The sequence below is a fragment of the Muntiacus reevesi genome, chromosome 1 (assembly GCF_963930625.1).
Source record: "Muntiacus reevesi chromosome 1, mMunRee1.1, whole genome shotgun sequence".
NCBI classification, from domain to species: domain Eukaryota; kingdom Metazoa; phylum Chordata; class Mammalia; order Artiodactyla; family Cervidae; genus Muntiacus; species Muntiacus reevesi.
In genome coordinates this window covers 45,613,892-45,631,494 of record NC_089249.1, presented here as the reverse complement: position 1 = coordinate 45,631,494, position 17,603 = coordinate 45,613,892, and the positions used below count along the sequence as shown (strand labels likewise).

The window sequence follows — 17,603 nt, the reverse complement described above, 5'->3', positions numbered from 1 at the left end:
GAAGGAAGCTAATGAATTAAAGTTATTTGGGTCCTTGGTTGGGGCTTCCCTGGTAGCTCAGCTGGTAAAGCTGAGCTGCAATGCAGGAGACCCCAGTTCAATCCCTGGATCAGGAAGACCCCCTGGAGAAGGGAACAGCTACCCACTCCAGTATTCTTGCCTGGAGAAGCCCCATGGACAGAGGAGCCTGGCATGGGGTCACAAAGAGTTGGACAAGACTGAGCAACTCTCACTTTCAAGTACTCGGTTGATTTTAGAAGCATCATTTTGGATAAAAAGAGCAAGTCTCGAAATACATAATCTTCAAAAAACAAATAATATTATTGAAGGGTGCATAAACATGTGATTTAAAAAGCTATAAAACTGAGGAAAGGATAAAGGAAATTCAGGAAGATGGTTGGAAAAATAGACCAAGATAAAGGAGACATACAGATGAGCTGATGAAATGTGTAGGCAACAGTATGTGTTGGTAATGTTATAGGACTTCTATTTTAGAGTCACCTTTTTTTTTTTTTACTGACATGTAATTCTCGATAAGCTGAACATTTTTTGTGGGCTCCAGAGCGCAGGCTCAGTAGTTATAGTACACGGGCTTCGTGGCTCCGCAGCATGTGGTAGCCTCCTGGGGATCGAACATGTTCCCTGCATTGGGAGATTCTTATCCTTATTCACTGTGCCGCTAGGGAAGTCCACCCATTTTACTTTGATTGGATTTAATATATTCATAAAAACTACTTGAAAACATAAATCTTTTGAGGTGGCATGTTTTTAAAATTGTGTGCTAAGTTGCCCCAGTAGTGTCTGACTCTTTGTGACCCCATGGACTGTAACTTGCCAGCTCCTCTGTCCATGGGATTCTCCAGGCAAGAATGCTGGAGTGGGTTGTCATGCTCTTCTCCAGGGATCTTCCTGAGCCAGGGATCAAACCCATGTCTCTTATGTCTCCTGCATTACCACTAGTGCCATCTTAAGTAATTTATTTTCCTGTCTACACCAAGTGACTTGCTGAATCTTAGTTCTCTGACCAGGGATTGGACCTGTGGCCTTGCCAGTGAGAGAAGGGAGTCCTAACCACTGGACTCCCAAGGAATTCCTGAGGCCACACCTCTTATACTTTGTGAGAGTCCAAACTACTTACAGGTGTAGAAACACATTCAAATTCTCTTATAAGTAAATGACTGAATTTTCCATTTCCTAGAATGTCTCTAAGTTGAAAAAAAAGACATTAAAGTTATTGAATTTGTAACTTGAACTTCATTGTTATGATTTTGTTCAAAATATAGAGAATAAAATAAGTATTACTTATGATAAACATGTTGCCAAGTAATAATGCTTATGACAAAAATCAACAGGTAAAAAATGTAAAGTACAAAGAACTTTTATTACTAAAATTTTGATGATCACTATCCCAGCACAGGACTGGTCGAAATGACTCTAATTTCCATGTATTCGAAAGCATTGTTTTCCTACATTATCTTTCCAGTTATCAAATAGAGTCATATATTTATTTTTTGATAATTCACAATAGAGACAGTAGATGCTTCCTTGAAAATCTTTGTTTACCTTCCCGGAGACTTGAGTGTTTGGGTGCATTTGTGGGTACAATCGCACGTGCTCAGTTTTACATGTAGAGTTTCTGATGCTGGTGGTGGACTTACATTTAATCCTGCCTCTTAAATCTGGGGTGACAGTATTTCTTGCAAACTTGGAAAGTCGTTTGACTTTTTATTTGTTATTTATTTTTTGGACCCAAGTGCTTTATTTACACAGTAAAAAGCCAACAACCAGAATGTACACTTTCCAACTGTAGAAAGACTTTTATTTGTTCTTGGAAAATTAAAGCAATTACAATAATATGAAGTAACCAATCAAGTCGTGTGAAAAAAGCTAAGTCAACTTTGCCAATAATTCATCTTAGTGCCTCAGTTTCTGAACTTCCACCATTTGGGGGCTCACAGTTCGATGGAAGAAGTAAGGGGAACCTATTTATAATATTGGGGGAATAAATATGGTAAACAGGATTTAAGGGCAGCCCTGGGTTTACCAGGAGTGGGGACTGTTCAGAAGAGCAGTTTTCCACTTAAGATTGCTAACATTCCTTTTTTTTTTTTTTAAACAAAAAGTCCTCCACCTCCTCCCACCAGAACCTATTTCCAAGGTGTTGACTGGGCCTCTCTTCACCAGTAGCTTCTGCAAAAGGGTTCTCCACAGTGGGTCTGCTGGAATATTCTGCTGTGGGTTTGGGGTTGCTCTGACTCAGTCCAGCAGCATGAAGTTAGACTGGCAGTGAGCTATGAACTCCATCACAGGGTCGTGTTCACCCGCCCTTTTCAGGGTACTGGCGATGCTGTCGTTTTCCAGGATGGGCAGGAAAAGCTGCACAAAGTCAGAGGTGTAGGGAGGGCTGATCATATCCAGCACCTCAGTCACAAAATAGCGGATGAGAGACAGGTCGGTGTCCAGCTTCTCCAGACACCTGCGGATGTAGGCGACCACGGGGAGCACATGGCCACAACTCAGCAGGTGCACCATCCTGTCCAGGAAAGTCCTCTTCACCTCGAGCTGCTTCAAGGCATCCAGCTCGGGGTACTCAGTCTCCAAGAGCTTGATCAGCAGCTGCAAGATGTGGGGGTGCAGGAGGGGATGGCAGGTGCTGACCTCGTCTAGCAGAGCCAGGGGCACCGGAGTGGGGTGGGTGTGCCGCTCAAAGAACTTGGGCTTTGACGCGGTCCAGTCCACCCATGTCAGCACACCCACCGCCACCACTGGAAATCTGATGCACCTATAGAGGGTGCCCAGCTCAGCCAGGAGCTCACTCGCCCCTATGTTCTCAGCACAGCACAAACTGTGAACAGTTTCAATAGCCTTCGCCGTTGCCTTCAGCTCATCTTGATTGATGCTCAGGCGCTTGTTCTTCTTCCAGATCTCCACCACGCTGGCCGCATAGGCCAAGAGATGGATATACTTGTGCTTGTGGTCTGGGTTGATCCTGGCCCCGGGTTTAAAGAGCGATTGCATGAACAAGTCCAGGAAGGCGGGCACTCGGATGATCTCGACAGGAGGCGGGTCCCTGCTGGTAACAAACAGGTTGTAGAGGATGGTGATGTCAGCTGGATTCAGGGCCCCCTTGGACAGCATGGCCCCCAGGGCCTGGCACAGCTGGGGGTAGGAGGCAGCTCTGCCCAGGGCAAGCAGGATGCGACTGCCATCGTGGCCACTCTCCCGGGCGAAGCGCTGGACCTCCTGGGCGACCCTGCGCACCGCTCCGCCCCGCTGACCTTCCTGGGCCAGCACGGCCATCAGGACCTGAGCCAGCAGGTACGTGTGCTCCCCATGGCACACCATCTTAGCAAACTGAGGCAGGTTTTCTGCGAGGTTGGCTTCTCCTCCATCCAAAATGGTAGCTAGAGAGCTCCCGAGAACTCTAGAGAACACTTCCAGCTGCTGGCAGGCTGCCACCACGCCAGTGATCTCACCTTGGTATCCTGCATCGGAAATGAGCTTGACCGTGAATTTCAGCATCAAACAGTCTGGATGTGCTTCCATCAGCCGGTAAATAAGATCCCTCCAGGTGGGATGTGCAATCATTTTTTCCAGCCAGGCGGGGGTTGCCCCTTCATTTGTAAAGATAGAATCTGCTTTGCGGGGGTCGAAGTGTTGCATCACTAAGTTCTTCAAATGGTTTTCCACAGTTTCCTGAACCTGCACTGGTTCCACCCCGGTCTGAATGAGCCACTGGGCCAGCAGGTTGATGGTCTGGGCCACAGCCGTGTAGTTGTCTGATAAGAGGCAGATCACCTCCTCTGGAGACCCTCCTGCCTGGAAATATCTCATCAGAGTGTTGAAGACAGAGGGCTCCATGATATAATCTGGGGTAGAAAATTTCTGCAGGCATTCTTGCTGGATCTGGGCGTCTTCTTCTCCCAGCACACTGTCTTCTGGCTGCTGGTCACCCCACTCGGCAGGGCTCCCAAAGTCATCCATGTCCATGGTGGCACCAGGCGTGGTCCCCACTGGACTCTTCCGAAGCTGCCTGTTTAGGAAGGGATAACAGGATTATGGTCACCTCTCTCTTCTTTTCAAGGCTTTGGTATGAAAAACTGATGTTTCTTTCTATTTATTAGTTTTATTTATTTGGCTGTACCGGGTCTTAGTAGGGGCATGCAGGACCTAGTTCCTCCCTCACCAGGTAATGAACCCTGGCCCCCTGAGTTGGAAGCATGGAGTCTTAGCCACTGAACCATCACGGAGTCCCAAAATGGATGTTTCTTGATCGGAATATGAATTTACTGATTAGATCATAGGAGAGCAAGTTTCTTCTGTCTACTCTTAGAATTGCAGTCTGAATGGCCATTTCATTGGCCAGTTGAGATGTTTCTCTATAATGATCACGTATTAAATTTATACTCCAAAAAATTATTACTATTTTCAAAAATTTGGAAAAACTTTTCTTTCTCCAGACAACTAATATGTTCTTTCAAAAATTAATCATCTGTGTCTTTTAGCTCTGACACTCTAGAGACCCAATCAGTATTCCTTAATCAACTTTTGACTCAAAACTAGTACTATGCTCAAATAGTTCTTATTTTTTATACTACTGCTATGCCTTTTCTTTCAGTGAAACTTCCATTCAATTTGGACTTTTAAAATCAATTTTATTATTTTTGTTTTCTTTGTATTACATATTTATTCACTTCACTATAATTTGAGCACTTTTCGGTGTGCTAGGCAATTGTATGTACAGTGAAAGGTTTAGGTTTTTTGCTAAAAACAAAGGTAAGTTTACATAAGGTTTTAAGTGGGAAAGTAACAGAAAATGGTTTTCTTTGAAAGAGATTGCAGCTGCTGAGGGAGAATGGCTAGATGGGAGCCACTGTGGACAAAGGGGTACTAGGTGGACGGGTGTTAGTTAGGCTGTTAGTGGATGTGGGCTTTAGGGAGTGGGAAGCGGGGGGGAATAGAGGACTGAGTGAGTGTTTCATTCACTTTTCTTCAACAGATTTCCAAAGATGAAGGTTTACCTGAGGGGAGACAGAAAGAAGAAAACAACAAACAGAAGGCTTGGTAACTTACAGGGATAAGGCCTTTGGGGAACAGGAGGACCACAGAGAGCACACAGTCACAGGTTGATCCACAGTCTGTCCCAATTCCTGAAAAATAAGAAAAAGAGCAGCTGAAACTCATACTGTTGGTAAGATTTGTGGTTAGGATCCACATCCATCTCTGCCAAGCTAAAAACCCTCATTATTATACTGTGGAATAAAATGCAGCAGCAAAAAAAATATGTGTGAAGTAGGACAATACACAACAACATGAAATGATATCCCAGCTATATTTGAGATAAATCAGATTAACACAGTAGAATAAGTTTCTTAAATTGAAAAACAGAGTCATTGAATGTTCACATAATCAGAGGGCTTCCCTGGGAAATTCTACTAACATTCAAATAATAATTAAACCCTTCACAAACTCTCCCCAAGTACAGAAGAGCAAGAAAGACTTCCAGCTCACTCTAAGAGGCCAGTATCAACCAGGGTTCTACTAGAGAAACCAAACCCGTAGGAGATGTGTATTAAGAGATTTCTCACAAGGAATTGGCTTACATCACTGAGGGAACTGTCTAGGCAAGCCTGAGATCCTTGGGGCAGCCATCAGAAAAGGCAGACTGGCATTCTTTGGTAACAAGGATGCTGCTTGCCCCAGACAGAATGTATTCTCTTTAGGGAAACCTCAACTCGACTCTTAAAGCCTTAATTAATTAGATCAGGCTAATTGGTTTATCTAGGATCATCTTGCTTCTTTAAATTGATACGGATTTTAATTACATCAAAAAATACCTGAAAAATACCTATAGCCTCCAAGATTCCACAAAACCACACCTTGATGCCTGAGCCACACAGAGGAATCCCAAGAAAACTACTGACTAATATCCTTTATGAATACAGGGGGAAAAATCGTCAATAAAATCCCCACAATCTGAATCAGGCAAGGTAAGGATTATACACCATGACTCAGCAGAATTTATATCAGAAGTATGAGGTTGATTAGATTTATGAAAAACAATCAATGTAACGTGTCAATAGAATAAGGGACAAAAACCACATCATCATCTCAACAGAGGTTGAAAAAACTGTTTCTAAAAGTTAAACATAGAGTTGCCATATGAGGAGTCGTGTCCGACTCTCGTGACCTCATGGACTAAAGCCCACCAGGCTCCTTCGTCCATGAATTTCTCCAGGCAAGAGTACTGCCATTTCCTTCTCCAGGGGATCTTCCCAACCCAGGGATTTAACCCGAGTCTCCTATATTGCAGGCAAATTCTTTACCAACTCAGCCACCTGAGAAGCCCTATGGCTCATTCAGTCCTTTCAGATAGCATATGCAAGAGAAATGACAACCTAGCTCCACACAAAAAGTTTTTCAGGTGAGCATAGCAATGTTACTCATAATGGCCGCAAGGTAGAAACACCCAAATGTCCATCAACCGATGAATGGATGAACAAAGCATGGTATACAGTGGAATATTATCTAGTCATGAAGAGGAATAAACTACTAATTCATGTCAGCAAAGATGAATCCTGGAAAGTTGCAAAGTGAAAGAATCCAGGTACAAGAGGTCATATACTATATAATTCCACTTAATGAAACAGTCAGTACAGGCAAATTTGTAGAGATAGAAAATCATTTAGAGGTTGTCAGGAAATAGTGTGGGGCAGGATGGAAAGTGTCTGCTAATAGACTTAGAGTGATGAAAATTCTCTGGAATTAGATAGTGGGGTGGCTGTACAACATTGTGAATATGCTAATAAACCAGTGAATTTTATACTTTAAAAGAGTGAATTTTATGGTTTGGACATTGTGTCCAGTTTATTAAAGTGCTCACACAGTCCAGGAGTATAGACCAAACTTCAACTAAATTGCTTAGGCATGTGAAACAATTATTTACATTTAAATAAGCTAACAATTATATATTAAAAATTGCAACTTCAAACTTGTGGAATTCAAATAATTAGTTATAGCTGTCATTTAATATTATTAATATGATTGGTTATATTAGTGTCCTCTGTCATTTCCATCCACCATATAGACAAACTAATTATTACCAGGTTTGGGAGGAAAAAACAAAACTCCATTGAATAGCACAAGGCTCTTTTGCTATCACCCCATTTTTAACATTTCTTTTACAGGAAAACTCTTTAAAAGAGCTCTTTGTCTTTGCTGTGTGGTGATCTTTTTTCCTGCACATTCTCTTGAATTTACCCCAATCAGGCCTCACCTCCAACCTACATAGACACCCAAACTGTGAAAGTCACAAATCCATGATCTTAACATTGCGAAAATCTAGTGATCAATTCCCAGCCCTCTCTTACTTGGAATATCTGGAGCTCTGTCCACCTTGAAAGGCTTTCTTCTCAGGGCTCCCAGGACCCAGTCCTCTCCCGAGATTGCTTCTTTGTCAGTGGCAGCTCCTTCCAAGTGTTCTTTGCTTCTTCTCCTTCTCTCTCCCTCTCTCTGACTGTGAACCTACTATGTCTTGCAAGGTGACATCTCCAGAGCTCTGCATTCCTATATATACTGTCCAGGCATGAAAATCTAATCATAATGATTTTTTTACCACCTACATGGTGATTAGATTTGGATTTGAATCTCCAGGCTTGTATATCCAAAGTCCCAGCTCAGTATCCCTGTTTGGGTGTCTTATAGGTCATAAGTCAAACTTGAAACTCCCACCTCAATCCTGACATCCTGCCCTGACCCCTCTCAGGCCTCACGACTTAAGTAAAGCTGATTCCATTAGTCCAGTTGATTGAGTTAAGAGCTTTAGTATTTCTGACTCCTCTCCTTTCTCTTGGTCCAAGCTCAACTTGTGAGAAGAAAATCTAAGTTAGCCCCTTGCTGTTTCTGCCTTCTATTAACACTTTCCTTCCTGTATATGACCCAACAATCCCACTCCTGAGTATGTATCTAAATAAAAACAATTTGAAAGGATATATGCTCCTGCATGATCATTGCTGCATTGTTCACAATAACCAGGACATGGAAGCAACCTATTCATAAATGTCCATTGATAGAGGAATGGATAAAGAAGATGTAAGTCATATATATGATGCAATATTACTCAGCCATAAAAAAAGAACAAAACAATGCCACTTGCAATGACATGGATGGACCTAGAAATTGTCATAATGAGTGAAGTAGGTCAGACAGAGAAAGACAAATATGCTAATATGTGAAATCTAAAAAAACCGTGCAGATGAACCTGTTTACAAAACAGAAATTGAGTCACAGACATAGAAATTTATGGTTACCAAAGGTGGGGGAGAGATAAATTAGGAGATTGGGATTAACATATATACACTAATATATACAAAATAAATAACTAATAACCTCATGTATAGCACAGGGATGTCTATTCAATACTCTGTAATGTTCTATATGGAAATGGAATCTAAAGAGGAGTGGGTATGTGTATAAATGTCTTGCTTTGCTGTATAGCAGAAATTACCACAACATTCTAAATCAACTATACTCCAATAAAAAACTAAAAACAAAACCCAAAACCATTTTCCTTCACTCACTTTGCTCCATCCTCTCTGGTTGCTTTGATGTTCAGCTAACAAGCCAGGCATGATCCCAGATTAGGCCTTCGCACTTGCTGTTTGCTCTGCCTGCCTAGAAAGTTATTTCTCCAGATTAAAAGCAAGACTTGCTCTCTCGTCTTCTTCTGGTTTCTTTTCAAGTACTTTTAGTCACAAGGCATGTGACCAGAGTTGAGCCTGGAGTCAGTGGTTGGAGAAGATGATCAGGGGTTTGGGATTACAGTGTGAGGGTTAATGGAATCTCCCAGGTTTGTTTGTCTTTAAAAAAGCAGATATTTGTTGGCCTGTGTCAGCTCTTAATTGCAGCACACAGGATTCTTGCTGTGTCACGAAGAAGATTTTGTTGAAGCATCTGGACTCTCTAATTGTGTGTCGGCTTCTGTAGGGTCAGAGTGTGAGCTCCCTAAAGTAGACACAGGCTTACTTGCCCTGAGGTATGTGGGATCTTCCCAAACCTGTGTCCCCTGCATTGGTAGGCAGATTCCCAACCACTGGAATTATTTCCCACAATGCTTTCTTTTTCTTTTTTTTAATTTTTCTACCCTCACATATTTGTAAATTGCCATTGAGAAGTCTTCCTGATCTCTCACTATTAAATAATTTATCCATTCAAAATTATTTACGGAGCAAAAAAGAATATTTTCCGCTTAGTAAATATTTTTCAAAATATTGGGCTCCTCTGGTGGCTCAGACTGTAAAGAATCTGCCTGCAGTGCAGGAGACTTGGGTTCGATCCCTGGGTCAGGAAGATCCCCTGGAGAAGGGAATGGCAACCCACTCCCAATCTTGCCTGGAAATCCCATGGACAGAGGAGCCTGGCAGGCTATAGTCCATGGGGTCACATAGAGTTGGGTAAGTTTTAGTGATTACATAATAACCTATTCTATGGTCTATAGCATCACACATTAGTTTCTTAAGACATTTTTGTGTTCTTTACAATGTTTCATGCTTGTAAACATATAATTACCTATCACATATATTATTGTTTGTATTATATCTATTTGTAATTCAAATGAGAGGCATTGTCTTACGGTTTCAAAAGTATTCCTGGGTTTAGCCATCATGTTTTCATAGATGTGGTCCAAACTATCTCTAGAGGACAGGGCGCCAGCGAGGAGAGCAAGCGTGAACACACAAACACATCATTGTCCATCTGTGTTTCCTGGACTGAAAGTTGAAACAACAGAAAAGACAAGTGTCAACCACACACCAGGAAACTGCATCTCCAATGAGGATGGCAGGTTTCCCTGTGTGTGTTGGCTGCATAATTAATTATGATGGCTTAATGCTTCAAAGCTATGGTTTTTCCAGTAGTCATGTATGGATGTGAAGTTGGACTATAAAGAAAGCTGAGGACCAAAGAATTGATGCTTTTGAACTGTGGTGTTAGAGGAGACTCTTGAGAGTCTCTTAGACTGCAAGGAAATCCAACTTGTCCATCCTAAAGGAAATCAGTCCTGAATATTCATTGGAAGGACTGATGCTGAAGCTGAAATTCCAATACTCTGGCCAGCTAATGCAAAGAACTGACTCATTTGAAAAGACCCTGATGCTGGGGAAGATTGAAGGCCAGAGGAGAAGGGATGACAGAGGATGGGACGGTTGGATGGCATCACCCACTCGATGGACATGAGTTTGAGCAAGCTCCAGGAGTTGGTGATGGACAGGGAAGCCTGGCGTGCTGCAGTCCATGGGGCCTCAAAGAGTCAGACATGACTGAGCAACTGAACTGAACTGAACATACTTCAAGAAGGTGGCATCCACTGACTTATGCTCAGTATGAGAACTTTTTTTCTTTTGCCATGTTTCTGTCATCCAGTGTCCCATTCCTGGCAGTTTCAATAGTATGAGTTATGGTGATCGGTTGCGCAAGCAGTGAGAATCCTGCAGTTCGTTTATAGGAAAGCCTTAACCAGTCCTGGCAGGTTAGAAGTGAGGACACAGTTATGTGGTGCTGGGTAGGAAGGAGGACTTGTGCCGTAAGAGTAGGTTAAAAGCCACACGTGAGAACTTGACAGTATGAGATGATGTTATCCCTGGTTAGTCTACTGTGAGCGGGTGCTTAGTCACTCAGTCATATCAGACTCTTGCGGCCCCATGGATTGTAGCCCACCAGGCTCCTCTGTCCATGGGATTTCTCAGGCAAGAATACTGGAGTGGGCTGCCATTTCCCCCTCCAGGGGATCTTCCCCACCCAGGGCTTAAACCTTGACCTCCTGAGTGTCTGGCGTCTCCTGCTGTAGCAGGCAGTTTCTTTACGACTAGCGCCACCAACACTCCAACTGTAATTTGATGAAAGTCATTGGGCAGGAGCAAGCAATTTCATGGGTCTATCATTTTTTATTCTTAATCCAGGTTTCATGTTGGTTGTGGCTCTCAAAATGATTAGTGCAACAGTTAGGGCTTAGGGTCCTAGTGACCTTTGTGTTTATTAGAGATTTTCGCTCCTTTGCTCTTTGATGTCCCTTTTTTCTTCTTGAATATGTCAGTACATCAAGTATAAAAATGATAGTGTGGGACTTCCCTGGTGGTCCAATTGTTAAGACTCCATGCTTCCACTGCAAAGGGCACAGGTTTGATCCCTGATTGGGGAAGTAAGTTCCCACATGTTTCGAGGTGTGGCCTAAAATTAATAAATATGATAGTGCAAAAATGATTGTACACTAAAACTTACAGAGTTGTGTTACTCTGAGCTATTTTCTTCTGCCTCTGACTGTTTCTGGTATGAAAACAGATGGCCTCCAGTGAGAAATTATTAAGCTATCTCTTTTTAACTATAACTAAACCATCTGCAAAAACAGACTTTTATACATTCATGAAAGAAACACTTATTTACAAGATGATATGAATGGATCCACATGGATATTTTAATTGTATGAAATTCATTGAAAAGTGAGAAAGGACCTCCAGGGTTGGCCTCACTGTCTTCACTAGCTACCAGATTTCCTACATCATGACTTTAAGAAATAAGGCATCCTAATTTGCATAAAATGTGGGACAAGCTTGATTGTTCAACCCTCCTTTATTCATATAGGCAGACCACATGTATAAAATGGGAGAGTGATAATATGAGACCCCATCAAATAATACTCTATTCATGTAAATTTTGTCATTGCATAAGTCAATTTGGGTTTTTTTTTCCCTTAGTTCAAGTTTGACCTAATACATTTTCTACGTTCCAAGGAAAGATATTGGGGAATATGTGGGAGGGGCAGAGTTTAGCCCTGCTGGCCTGCCCACTCCCTCTCGCACGGACAGTGAAAGTGTTAGTCGCTCAGTCCTCTCTGACTCTTTGTGACCCCGTGGACTGTAGACCAACTTCATGGACTGTAGACCAATTTCATGGACTTTGAACCTCCAGACTTCTCTGTCCATGGAATTTTCCAGGCAGGAATACTGGAGTGGGTTGCTTTTCCCTTGCTCTAGGGGATCTTCCCGACCCAAGGATAAAACCTGGGCCTCGTTCATTGCAGGCAAATTCTTTACCATCTGAGCCACCAGGGAAGCACATCCCTCTTCCATGCTAGGGCTCAACTCTGATGTCCTCCCTCATCCCTGCGGCGGTCTTTTCTCAGGCATGACTGGTTCTGACTGTGCACCACCAGGACAAGAGCATCCCCATCTGACTGGGCTTGTGCGCCTGACTGCCAGCGCCCAGGCTAGGCTGATCTTGTCGCCTGCCCCTCCCTGTGACCAAGCTCCTGACACTGTTGATTTTGATGGTATTTTCCCCCATTTGATTAACTCTCCTTTATCTTTAACTAAAAAGAGAGAAAGATCTGACTGGGGAGCTATTCCCTCTATCTTTCTCAGCTTTGAAGTCACAGTCATGGTGGTAAGCCCTGATCCCAAATTGACCTAAACTCCCTACATGCACCCCAGTTCCTCTTCCCTCACTGTTATCTGAAACCTTGGCAAAATCTAAACCTAAGACCATACTGTGGTCACAATCTATGAAGGCCGATCTTGCTTTGTTGTTGTTCAGCCACTCAGTGGTGTCTGACTCTGTGACCCCATGGACTGCAGCACACCATGCTTCCCTGTCCTTCACCATCTCCCAGAGCTTGCTCAAACTCATGTCCATTGAATCAGTGATGCCATCCCACCATCTCATCCTCTGTCGTCTCCTTCTCCTCCTGCCCTCAGTCTTTCCCAGCATCAGGGTTTTTTCCAATGAGTCAGCTCTTTGCATCAGGTGGTCAAAGTATTGGAATTTCAGCTTCAGCATCAGTCCTTCCAATGAATATTCAGGGTTGATTTCCTTGATTGACTGGTGGGATCTCCCTGAAGCCCAAGAGACTCTCCAGAGTCTTCTCCAACACCACAGTTCAAAAGCCTCAATTCTTCAGCACTCAGTCTTTTTTATGGTGCAACTCACATCCATACATGACTACTGGAAAAACTGTAGCTTTGACTATGCCAACGGACCTTTGTCAGCAGAGTAATACTTCTGCTTTTTAATACGCTAAGTTTGCCATAGCTTTTCTCCAAGGAGCAAGCATCTTTAATTTCATGGCTGTAATCACCATCCGCAGTGATTTTGGAGCCCAAGAAAATAAAAGTCTGTCACTGTTCCCATTGTTTCCCCATCTATTTGCCAGGTCTCTGAAACCTTGGTTTCCTGCATTGCAGGCAGATTCTTTACCATCTGAGCCGCCAGGGAAGTCCTTGCTTTATATTATGTCTAAAAACAGTTGTATTATTTTGATGGCACTTATTAAACAGCATTGGATTCAAAGAGGAAAAGAAGAGGAGGAATAAATTTGGAATTTGGGATTAACAAATACACACTACTATACATAAAATAAACGGCAACGTCCTACTGTATCAATATCTTGTAATAACCTATAATGGAAAAGAATCTGAAAAATAATCACTTTGATGTACACCTGAAACACTGTAACTCAATTATACTTCAATAAAAAAAGAGTTGTGTTTTTTCAATGTCATTTTTATTTATTACCTTAGATATATTTGATATTTAGAATATACTTTTTGGTGTAAAGATCTTAAAACTTTTATGACTTTGCATACACATAAGCATACAAACACATCTGATGAAAAAATTGTGTATGTATTTTGCTTAGACACAAACATAATAGGTTTATCTTATTTTAAAATTTTTAATTATTTATTTATTTGACTGCACCGGATTTTCGTTTCAGTGGGATTTTAGTTGTGGGATTTTAGTTGTGGCTTGTGGAATCTAGTTCCCCAACCAGGGATTGACAAATTCAGGCCCCCAAACAAACCCAGGTCTCAGAGTCTTAGCCAACTGGACCACCAGTGAAGTCTTGATTTTGCTTATTTTATCTGACTAGGTAAAACACATAAAAACAGACTATTTCATGCCTCATATTCTTTCTAATGCAAAATTTATCAAACATATTGTATTGAAGGACCTGTCAAAGTTTATTTACTCCTCCATGAAAACCCCATCAAGGAATTATCAGAGTGCCCACTCACCAGGACTTGGGAAATAAAGTTTATATACATCAAGTGAAGAATTTGCAGCTTCCCCAGTAAGTACAGGTTGTTATTGACTGCTGCTGTTTTATTCGTATAGTCATAAAAACATCATGTTTTTATTAGCTAACATGAATTAAATTTAAAGTACAATGCTTTGTAGTGATCTTCCCAGAAATACCATTAACAGAAATAATAGGTGTATCTGAGAAGCCAACTGTAAGCAGACAGATCTGTGGCTCTTGGTCAGTTCCAGGAACCCCCGACCTGGGTGCTTGTTTTAGCAGAGAACTCTAACAGGAGGGTTCTTTTTTTTTTCAGGAGGGTTCTAAACACAGAGGTAAGGGATCTTTTTTTTTCTCAAGCAATTATCTGTGAATCTTAGCATTCCGTACAAGATACAGAGCCACCATTTGCTCATTTCTCAGTTGGAGAACCAAAAATTTTTTTTCTCCATTCTAGTTGTCATAAAAAATCTCTGATTTATATATATATAAATATGTGTGTGTATATATATATATATATGTATAACACACACACACACACATATATATATAGCATCAGGCTTCTCTGGTGACTCAGTGGTAAAGAATCTGCCTGCCAGTGCAGGAGATGCAGTTTCCATTCCTGGGTCAGGAAGATCCCCTGAAGAAGGAAATGGCAACCCAGTCCAGTATTCTTGCCTGGAAATCCTGTGGATAGAGGAGCCCCGAGGGCTGTAGTCTATGAGATTGCAAACAGTCGGACACGATTTAACGACTAAACATCAACAATTTTATATTTATACACACACACACACACACACATACTTATAAATGAATCACATTACTGTCCAGTAGAAATTAGCACAACATTGTAAATAAACTGTTCTTCAGTAAAATAAAATTTTTAAAAACTTTCTGATTTTTGTAATTCCATGGAGGTCTAGTGGTTATGACTCCTCACTTTCACTGCCAAGAATACAGATTCAGTCTTGGTTAGGGAACTAAAATCTCACTAGCTGCACAGCACAGCCAAAAATTAAAAAGAAAAGATACAAAGAAATAAAACAGTTCTGCTTTTAATTTTTTTTCCTATTGTCATTTTTAAGCTTCTCAGAACTGTTTCTTTTCCTGTGTTCAGCTTTGAGAATACTGACCTTCCTGACAAAAAGTTGTTGGTAAAAAGAATCTTGGAAATATATAAAAGGAGATACTCTATCTCTCCTGAAACTACAAAAATCAGCCGATACAGTTCTAAATCATAAAACTCTCCTTGCATGACGTGTCCACACTCCTTTGGAAAGCCAGGACCTCCTGTTTTGTACTTATCTCACCCTAGCTACTCAAGTCATTTTTCTGGGAATTCTCATGGCTCTTGGTTGCATCACCACTATTTCCCTCAGAGCTTGATTTTTCCCGTCAGCATGCAAACATGAGCCATCTGGGGATATCTGATTGTAGCCATTAAAATTCCTTAAGCTATTCACTTTTTTCCCAGTTGGCTCTAAAAAAAATGAGAGAATTGAAATTCTTGATGTAACTGTGCTCAAATAAGAGTCTCAGTATTAAAAAAAAAAAAAAAAAAAGAGTCTCAGTATTGGGCCTCACCCAATGCCTCATAAATCAGCATTTGCCTTTAAATAAGATCCCTGGGTGGGAGGGATTAAACTTAAAAGCTTAAACTAAAAGGAAAAGCTAAACTTAAAAGGAAACTATAAGCAAGATGAAAAGACAACCTTCAGAATGGGAGAAAATAATAGCAAATGAAATAACTGACAAAGGATTGATTTCCAAAATATACAAGCAGCTCATACAACTTGATACTAGAAAAACAAACAACCCAATCAAAAAGTGGGAAAAAGACCTAAGCAGACATTTCTCCAAAGAAAACATACAGATGGCTAACGAACACATGAAAAGATGCCCAACATTGCTCATTATTAGAGAAATGCAAATCAAAGCTACAATGAGATATCACCTCACACCCATCAAAATGGCCATCATCAAAAAGTCTACAAACAATAAATGCTGGAGAGGGTGTGGAGAAAAGGGAATGCTCTTGCACTGTTGATGGAAGATGGTATGGAGATTCCTTAAAAATCTAGGAATAAAACCACAGTATGACTTAGGCATATACCCTAAGGAAACCAAAATTGAAAAAGACACGTATCCGATTGTTCATTGCAGCTTTATTTACAATAGCTAGAATATGGAAGCAACCTAGATGTCCATCTACGGATGAATGGATAAAGAAGCTATGGTACATATACAGAATGGAGTATTACTCAGTCATAAAAAGGAACACATTTGAGTCCATTCTAATAAGTTGGATGAACCTAGAACCTATTATACAGAGTGAAGTAAGTCAGAAAGAGAAAGATAAATATCATATTCTAATGCATATATACGGAATCTAGAAAAATGGTACTGAAGAATTTATTCACGAGGCAGCAATGGAGAAACAGACACAGAGAATAGACGTATGGACATGGTGGGGGAGATGTATGGAAAGAATAACATGGAAACTTACATAACCATATGTAGGTACCCAACAGGAGTTTGCTGTATGGTTCAGGGAACTCAAACAGGGGCTCTGTAGCAATCTAGAGGGGTGGGATGGGGAAGGAGATGGGAGGGAGGTTCAAAAGGGAGGGAATATATGTACACCTATGGCTGAATCATGCTGAGGTTTGACAGAAAACAACAAAATTCTGTAAAGCAATTATCCTTCAATTAAAAAGAAAATTCAATAAAAGAAAAAAATGTTGCAGACAGATGCTACATTTCCAGATTTTAAGACTAATGAATTAATCTTAAAACAATGTTTTTCAAACTGCAGGTTGAAATCCATTAATTAAGTAAATAAATCATTTCAGAGGGTTTAAAAAAAAAAATCCCTGGGTGAGTCATAAAATTTTGAAAAACTCTTGGTTGTGCCCATGGAATCAACTTGAGTAGCTTTAAGAAATCCTGATGTCCATAGACCAATTAAATCAGAACTTGGGGGAGTAGATCTCAGGGATCTGTGTTTTTTTAAGCTGGTGATACCGGGGTTTCCCTTCCGAGTGACTCAGATGGTAAAGAATCTTCCTCTAATGCAGGAGATCCAGGTTCACCTAGGTTGGGAAGATTCCCTAGAGAAGGAAATGAGCACCCACTCCAGTATTCTTGCCTGGAGAATTCCATGGACCGAGGAGCCTGCGTCCATGAGGTTACAGAGCATAACTGAGCAACTAACAGTACTGACACCAATGTGTGGCCAAATGTGAGAACCACTGAACTAGACATATTTTCTTTTCCTGTGTCACTGATAATTGGTAAAATCTCTCTATGGAAAGAGGATTGAAGTCACGTTTAGCCCAGGAAAAAATAGAGACCCTTGCTGGTTTCTTATGTGGTATCAGCATTGGCTAGACAAGGTCTGTCCTGAATTCCAGGACTTTTTTTTTAATTGAAGTGATTTACAATGTTGTCCCAATCTTTGCTGTATAGCAAAGTGACTCAGTTATACACATATGTCCATTCTTTTTTAAAATATTCTCTTCCATTATGGTTT

The 17,603-nt window shown here is 41.2% G+C and overlaps 1 pseudogene; it reads right to left on the bottom strand.

Moving 5' to 3' along the window:
- Positions 1–2,256: 2,256 nt before the first annotated feature.
- Positions 2,257–3,990, bottom strand: LOC136159985 (negative elongation factor D pseudogene; annotated as a pseudogene).
- Positions 3,991–17,603: the final 13,613 nt, after the last annotated feature.